We start from the raw sequence: 8,349 nt of genomic DNA, 5'->3' as shown, positions 1-8,349 counted from the left end.
TCCTCTCCAGTCCGACTGCATCGTGTTTCCCACTCAATACCCAGCCGAATGCAATGCGGTTCTGTTGACATCCCAGAAGTCTACCTCATGTTATAATGCAGTGAGAGCACAGCTCGAAACCTTCCTCCTCTCTGATCCCTTCTTCCCACCCATGAGCTGTGGGAGAACCTGGAGACCAGCACTCATCTGGACGTCCAGCAACTCCTGGCCTCCAGGGCGAAGACTACCAGTTCATCTCGGTTTTATGGACTAGGGAACCACACCAACTTCGCCGGCTCAAATAAACGTTTTACGTTCTACAACTTTCCTACGGTTCTGGCAGAGTAGACGTGCGACGCAAGCGCCGTAGGATGCGGTACAAAACGGTATTTTATTGTTGAAAGGAGGCTGCAGTCTTTCACGGTTCGTGCTGCACGGGCAGCGGCGTCGGTCCACCCTGGACGGCGATGGGCACGATGCGCTCGTTGGGCGCCGACGGCGAGGGCTTCTTGGGCGCCGTGATGGTGAGCACGCCGTCGGGCGACAGCGTGGACGAAACAGACTCCGGCAGCGTGTCCTCGGGTAGCACGTAGCGGCGCGTGAACTCGCGGGACACGAGGCCGTGCTCGTCCATGCGCTCCTCGTGCCGCGCGCTCACGCTGATGCACCTGTCGACCTCCTTCACCCGTGATCGCCTCGGGGCTGAAGTGGCTCACGTCGAGCATCACCTGCGGTCAGGCACGTACCCAGGATATTTCTTTCGGGGAAGAAGGGGGGGGGGGGCAACCCAAGGTAACTTTTCTATGCAAATTAGGAGATAAGGCGAGAATACCGGCCGTTATTAGTACAAACACGATGAACGCCTAGCGCTTACAATAAAGCCACGTAAAGCTGCATAGACAAATGAAATTAAGTGTATCCGCTTTTGTGATGGAGGCGAAAAGCGAAAACACTCGTATATTCGAAATTTCGGCGCACGTTAAAGATCCCTACGCGAAGTTTGGAAAATTTAGGAAAGAACAGCAGTAATTCAAATATTTACAGGAATAAATACGCGTACTGCACAGTAACTATATACTGTGCGTACTACACAGTAACACAGTAACTGCCACAGAGAAACCCTACAGCGGGTTTCTCTGTGGCAAGCAGAATTCTTACCGACAAACGCAGAAGCAGCATTTCCACGAAAACTAGTGAAAAACGCGCTGCGAGTTCGGCTGAGGCAAGGAAACAGTTGAGCCACAAATACCAGGCATGGGTGACAGTATCCACCGACACCACGGCGCGCTAGGATGGAGGGATTTGTTGAATGTTTAAAGACAAAAAATTTTCTTCCCCACCAAAGCATATATGACCCGAGCCCTTGAAACCGACACCCTGGCGAAACAAGAGATAAGTTACTGCTGTCCGAGAGAACCGAAGCACCGATTGCCGACGAACCCCTAAAGGGGGATGCAGCGAATTGCAAGTGGCAGGGCGGCAGCAGAGCACGAAGCCAGTGTACAGCGGTAGTGGCCTCCGTGTAACCGGAGCAAACAAACCTCGCCTGTTTTTTTTTTCCACGTTGAACACCAAATCCACAAACCAACCCTAAGTCAGAACTGCACTGCCAAGAAAATCTCGGAAAGTTTCCCGCAGAAAAAAATGTGGCAAGAAAATAGTTGAGACAATTCCCTGCAAACATGTACGCAGGTCTTATTTTGTATGGAAAATGAGTCAGACCCTACTGTGGGAGGGATCAAAATGAGCGAAATTCATTTGCCCAATAGAATTTCGCTTTTGGTGTGACTGTTCGGGCTGTTTTGTAAGTTTTTGCTTTTTTTTTTTTTTTTGCTTTTGAGAGCTGGCTAATTATGAGTTCATAGAGCAATGAGGAGATCATCGGCAAATGATCTGCCGCCACGCGTCTACGATAACGTGAACGGAAGTTACCGAAATAAAGCTGAGAGATGTGATACTATTATTTTATCTTGTCTCCCTCGTCCTTACGGAGTAAATTTGGTTATTATTGTTGTTATCACTCCCATATTTTCCATTTGCGTACCTTACAAATTAGCTGCCGATTACAAGTCATGGAAAGCCATGGAAGATGATATGAGCAGGATTCTTGTGAAGTGTTTTCGAAATTTGTGTCAAAGCAATGATGAGCTTCATGGGTGTCTTCAGGCGTGCCCAAAAATGGAACCTTCGGAACCATTTGAAAAGAGCTGCTAATGCTGCGAAGAGGACTCACCGGCTCTTCATGTATAGTTTTACTGTTCTTGAAACTCTGTCGCATGTTTATTGCCTTTTTTGCTTAAAACTCTATCGTACCATTCTTGAAAGTCAATTGCAATACAGTTTTCATAAGAATACCGCACCACCTTTTCTGTTTCAACCGAGTACGAGCCAAATCCGAACATATCCTAATATTGCTCAAATTCTCCGCATAATTCTTAATTACCTGTCGCTATAGATTTCCCCTAGCTGACATTTGAAACATGTAAGTTAATAGTTTTGACAGAATTGCATTTAGGTCCGGTTCCAAACGTCCGTTTTCCCCCCCTCAAATTCTCCTTGGGTGGATTTGGCTCATTTCGAAAAAAAAAAAAAAAAACTCCTCAAGCACAGGATTTATATGGCGGCTCTTTATAATGTGTGCGAGGGGACAAGAGAGGTGACGTGGAGAACGGGGGGGGGGGGGGGCTGGTATGGCCCAATTTTTTTTTGGGGGGGGGGGAGGGTCCCCCCGGGGCCCCCCCCCCCCCCCCCTCTGGGTACGTTCGTGCCTGCGATAGATAGTAATATATAGCCGGGTTCGTGACTAGCGTTGACGTCATAGCAGACGGCATGACGTCACTCCTGGCAATAAAAACTGGAGCTGTTGTATTCCACGTTTGGTTGTTTTGAAGCTCTGCTCGGCTATTCAGTGCGGATACGTGCGGTTTTTTTGTATAGTGAAGTACAAAGATAGCCTAGAGTCGACTATAGAGGAAAAGAAATAATATTGTTTTAATATGAAATGTAGGAAGGTCGGCCTGATGGTACCAGCACTGTCCGGCTACTGTGTGCGGGAGAAGGGGAAAAGGGGCGTAGATGAAGGATGACACAAAGGAGGGTCGGTGTGTGACTTTATAAGGAATGATTGTCTACACAGTATACGCAACTAAACCGACATCCGAAAGACAGGGCCCGAGATGTACATCGTTGCCCCCACTTCTTCGATGATGATTATGTTGGCCTGTAATGATGATATTGGCGGAGACATGAACAGCCCACGCTGCGAACTGCAGGATGTGTGGTGGCAGTCACAACCACAGCTAGCCCGAGCAGGGTTCAAGCCGCGAAATACGAAGTGGCCCTTAATTAGAACCCATGATTACCATCATCATCGCTAAGCCCTGGTTAACTCGAATTTGTAAAATCCGGTGAACATTTAGAGATAAGCGGAGTTTCGAGTTATGGGAAATGCCGGAAATTTGTGGCTAGGTCACTGATGCTGGTAAAAAAAAGTTCCGCAGCATGGTGAGTTTTCATCATAAAGCAAAAAGAACAATAAATAAGTAGCTACGGTAGCGGTTACGGCCACGGAATGGCGGCTGGCTTCAGGCTTTTGGCGGCTGATGATTCTGGATATGGCTCGGATGGCGCGCCGCCGATTGCCTGTTAGCATAGCATAGGGTTTCACACTAATATATATTAGAAGAATGTGCGCTAGTGTCTGTGCAAGTCACACTTTAACTAGCGTGTACTCATGTACCCCTGCTAGCACGGAGAAGCGTTCCACTGTTACTTAGCGTATGGCTGTCCTACAAGCTCAAACGCTTTACCACATTGTGTGGGGCTGCGAGAAGAACCCCAACCTACACCCCCTGCCCTTCCCCTCCCCTGAGCACTGGGAGAGAGCACTGACCAGCTCGGACCCTGATGACCAGCTTTGGCTGGTGAAGAGGGCTCAAGAAGCCGGACGGTCTCAAGGGGTCCTGGAATAAGGACTATTCCCCAAGGCGAACTGCTTTATAGGGACGTTTATTCCTCCTCCTCCTCCTCCTCCTCCTCAAAAGTTGTCTGTGGCTGTGAAAAAACAACAAATTTAAAGTTGTTTTATTGTTATTGTTTATTGGGTGGTGCCTACCAACAGCACTAGGCCTTCTTGGGTGGTGCACACAAAAAGGACAGGGCGACACACAGATAAACAAACGGTAAAACATGGAGACTGGTTATGAAGGGCAGGGATCACAAAGTACATAGTACCACCGCACACGCGCGTGCTCGCAGGCACGCACACGCACTCACACACACGTAAGCACGCACGCATGCGCGCACGCACACACACACACACACACACACACACACACACACACACACACACACACACCCACACACACACACACGCGCGCACACACACACACACACACACACACCCACACACACACACTCAATTTATACATTTAAGGAATTGAGATTACAGTCAGGTACATTAGCACGCGCTGAGACAGGGCTTGTGACAAGGTATACTACAAAGTACATTGGCATACACGCAAGTTCAGTACAATCCACCGTCGTAACTTACTGGGGAATGTGGATACTGGTAATAAGTACATATAAAGCAAAATTTATATGTATGCACGGCACATACGCTCGTGAGTGCAAACAAAACATACATACACGCATGCCCACGCGGGTGCATGTGAAGGTGAACAAGTGCAGGCAAATGCGCACGTGCATGCATGCACACACACCTGCGGACACACATACATAGGTGCACGGGAGTATGTGTACGGCAAACGGTGCAAGTGTAGAAAATGGGAAGGGAACGGAAAACACGAACACGAGATAACCTCTGTACCATACTGAATGGGCAACAGCGGCTTCAAATGCATGCATTTTTCAGGGCGCGTTTAAAAGAGTTAACATTGCCGGAAAAGACGTCCAAAGATGCACGAAAGTCATCATTGTACACACGTTGCACACGGCACACTGGAGACAGCATCTCTGAGGTGGTCACATCAAAGCAAAGGTGGGGGCGGGGAGCTCGAATTGGTGCCCTTAGCCGAACAGAGCTCACTAATTTCGAGCTGTCGAATCTGGAGTGGATACACTTGAACAAAAACACTAAATCGCGGTTTGTGCGTCTAGATTGCAGTTCTTCGAGCTTCAGCCTCTTGATGACATCCTTGTAAGCGTATTTCTCGTGTAGGGTGTAGCGGCGAGAGAAGATGCGCGTGAACCTTTTCTGAACCCTTTCCAAGCGCAAAGACGACGACGCACTCATGCAGTTCCAGACTGCCGATGCAAACTCCAGCTTTGGGAGTACAAGGGCTTTGTACAGAGCAAGGAAACACGAACCTCCTGAGAAGTCCCTTGTTGCACGAGAGATAGCGCCCAAAGTCCGAAGAGATGAGCGTGCGAGGTAGTTTACATGCGGTGTGAATCGTAGTTTCGAATCCATCAGAACGCCCAAATCACGTGTTTCGCTTACTCTTCTTATCGTCAGAGAGTCGAGGTGGTATGGGAAGGTTAAAGGAGCGGTTTTTCGAGTGTATGTAATTGTAACGGTCTTCAATGGATTCAAATCTAAGTAGTTAGTTTTGCACCAGAGGGAGATTGCTTGTACGTCGCGTTGAAGCTGGGCGCAGTCCGCCTGTGATCCCACTGCGCGATAGAGTTTCATGTTGTCTGCAAACTGCAATAGAGATGAATGCTTTATAATTAACTGCACATCATTCACAAATAAGTTAAACAATAAAGGACCGAGAATAGAGCCCTGGGGAACCCCGGACGGTACAGTGAAGCTGCGAGACTTAGCACCAGCGTACTGAACAAAGTTTGTTCTCTGTTTGAGGTAGGTTGCAAACCACTCGCAGAAAGCAGGAGCCAAGCCATAAGAAGACAGTTTGCGAAGGAGCAAATCATGGTTTACGCGGTCGAAGGCCTTGCTGCAGTCGAAGTAGATGGCATCCATTTGTTGACGTGAAAGTATGTACTTGCTGGCGTCACTCAGAAAGCAGGCAAGGTTTGATTCGACGGACCGGGTAGGTATAAAACCGTGCTGATTACTATGAATGAGGGGCCGGATTTTGGACAAGAGATAACGGTGTACTACTTTTTCGAAAACTTTTGAGAAAGAACAAAGGAGAGATATTGGTCGGTAGTTCCCAGGCACCGACGCATTTCCGGACTTATGGAGAGGAAAAACAACGCCGGGTTTCCAATTTGTCGGAAAGTGCCGCTCTAGAAAGCTAGAGATTCAAGAGGTTAATTGGCCGGGAATTTTTTAAAGCTTCATACATAACAAATTTAAAAAATGTAACCGTTTTTTGTTGATTTTGGCTTCAGGAGCGGAAAGAAGCCATGTGGCAAGCCAAGCCACGGAGGAGAGGAGCGCTTCTAACTGCTGTGGCGCCGCCCACAGCGGCACGCCATTGCAGCGACAGATTTCCCTCTAGTTTATTTCAGTAAAAAACTATATTCGTTTCACTTTGGCCTGACAAGGTCCTGGAGTGAATTCAATACAGCGAGAAGTTGTAATCTGTTCCTTTCACTCGTTATTAGTTTAGCAGAAGCGACGACATCGTGCCAGTAAACATCGACAGGTGGGGTAGAGTTTCATACTAGTATGTGCTAGGGGGAAATCTGGCGCCACTATCTATCGGTGCCTTGCTCCATGTACTTGGCAGGCATCTTCAACTTATCCTTGGCATGGCTCATGAACCGGCTGGAAAGTTGACACTGGCTGCAAAAAAGGCAACAGTATTGATCGCCTGCTGAAAGGAGCCCACCGTCCGGGCTCTGTGGCCTTGAAGTGGAGTACTGAGTACTGCCGCTGACGGCTTCGGTGGTAGCCCCAGCAGGTGTATGTCTTAATTTTTTTTTTCATTGCTTAACTTTGTTTCTAAATTATTGTTTTGCCAAACTCACATCTATCTGTTGTTGTTTTTTTGTTAATAATAGTAATTTGGTATGTTTTAGGTCGCTTTAGGTTTGGGGCGCAGCCAATGACGACGTTTAATTGCCGTTCTGCATCGCACGAACAGACATGTCAAGTGTGTGCTCTGTGCAGCCTAGCGTTTGTAAATACGCGGCCCGATTGGCCCGTGGTTAGACGACCGGCAAAATAAGAACTTGATGCTCCTGATGTTGCACACCTCTCTTGCGAAGATGTGGGAAATCTTTTGTAAAGTTGGTCTAAATGTCGGTATGCCATACTCGTACAAATGTCGCATTCTTCCTCAGATTTCTCCTTTGCCCTTGCCGTTGCGTCTAATCTTTCATTTGCTGCATTATGCCCACAGAGAGTTCTGTCATACCTCCAGAAAGCTCGAACTGACTGGACCATAGGAACCTCCCTCACAATACCCACCACTCCTCCAGATTGCTTTCCGTAGTAAACGTGTTTACTCTCTCTCTCTCTCTCTCTCTCTCTCTCTCTCTCTCTCTCTCTCTCTCTCTCTCTCTCTCTCTCTCTCTCTCTCTCTCTCTCTCTCTCTCTCTCTCTTTCTCTCTCTCTCTCTCTCTCTCTCTCTCTCTGTGTCCTATAGTTGCGATGCCTTGATTCTATTAATAAGAGATGATCACCGTCATCACTTGCGTGCACCGTTTTGTTCTTTTTCTCCACCTTTCTCACATAGTCCGGAGAAGGAATTGGCGCACCGTTGGTGCCGCGGAGTGAGACAAGTCATAGCATAGCCTACCATTTTAGAAGCAGCGCCACGAACCTTAATTAAGGTATTCAAAATTTTGCTCTCATCCCCAACCATGCAGCGCGTAACCCTGAACTGTGCATGCAAATCCCGCTTTCGGGATACAGCGGACAGCGTACGGAACGCAGGAAAGTCTTTTTGCAGGTAGTCCCGACGCAGACGCTGTTTCGAGGAAATGAAGTTGAAAAATGGCCCATGTTTAACACTTCCGAACAATGCAATCACGAGCGAAAGCAAAGACTACTATACACACAGTCTTTCGTGAAAGATAGTCGTTGCTTGAGATTTTCCAGCCCACCCGCCGCGGTAACTCAGTGGCTATGGCGTTGTGCGGTTGAGCCCTAGGCCCCGGGTTCAATTCCCGACCACAGCGACCGCTTTTATGATGGAGGAGAAAAGCAAAAAACGCCCGTGTGCTAGAGATTTCGGCGCACGTTAAAAATCCCCAGGTGGTCAAAATTAGTCCGGAGGTTTCCCATACGGCGCGCCTCATCGGCGCGTTGAACCTCACGATGGATGGATGGATCGATCGATCGATCGACCGATCGATCAATCAATCAATCAATCAATCAATCAATCAATCAATCAATCAATCAATCAATCAATCAATCAATCAATCAATCAATCAATCAATCAATCAATCACCTACCCTGCCGTCTAACTGTATCTTCTCGATGATTAGATTCAT

At 47.9% G+C, this 8,349-nt stretch overlaps 1 pseudogene; it reads right to left on the bottom strand.

The window, feature by feature from the left end:
* Nucleotides 1–361: 361 nt before the first annotated feature.
* Nucleotides 362–8,349, bottom strand: LOC144153268 (protein lethal(2)essential for life-like; annotated as a pseudogene).

Source organism: Haemaphysalis longicornis, unplaced genomic scaffold, assembly GCF_048455015.1.
Source record: "Haemaphysalis longicornis isolate Haplotype H1 unplaced genomic scaffold, Haemaphysalis longicornis Haplotype H1 scaffold_9, whole genome shotgun sequence".
Taxonomy (NCBI): domain Eukaryota; kingdom Metazoa; phylum Arthropoda; class Arachnida; order Ixodida; family Ixodidae; genus Haemaphysalis; species Haemaphysalis longicornis.
The sequence above is the reverse complement of the archived record's forward strand: the minus strand, read 5'-3'. Positions and strand labels throughout refer to the sequence as shown.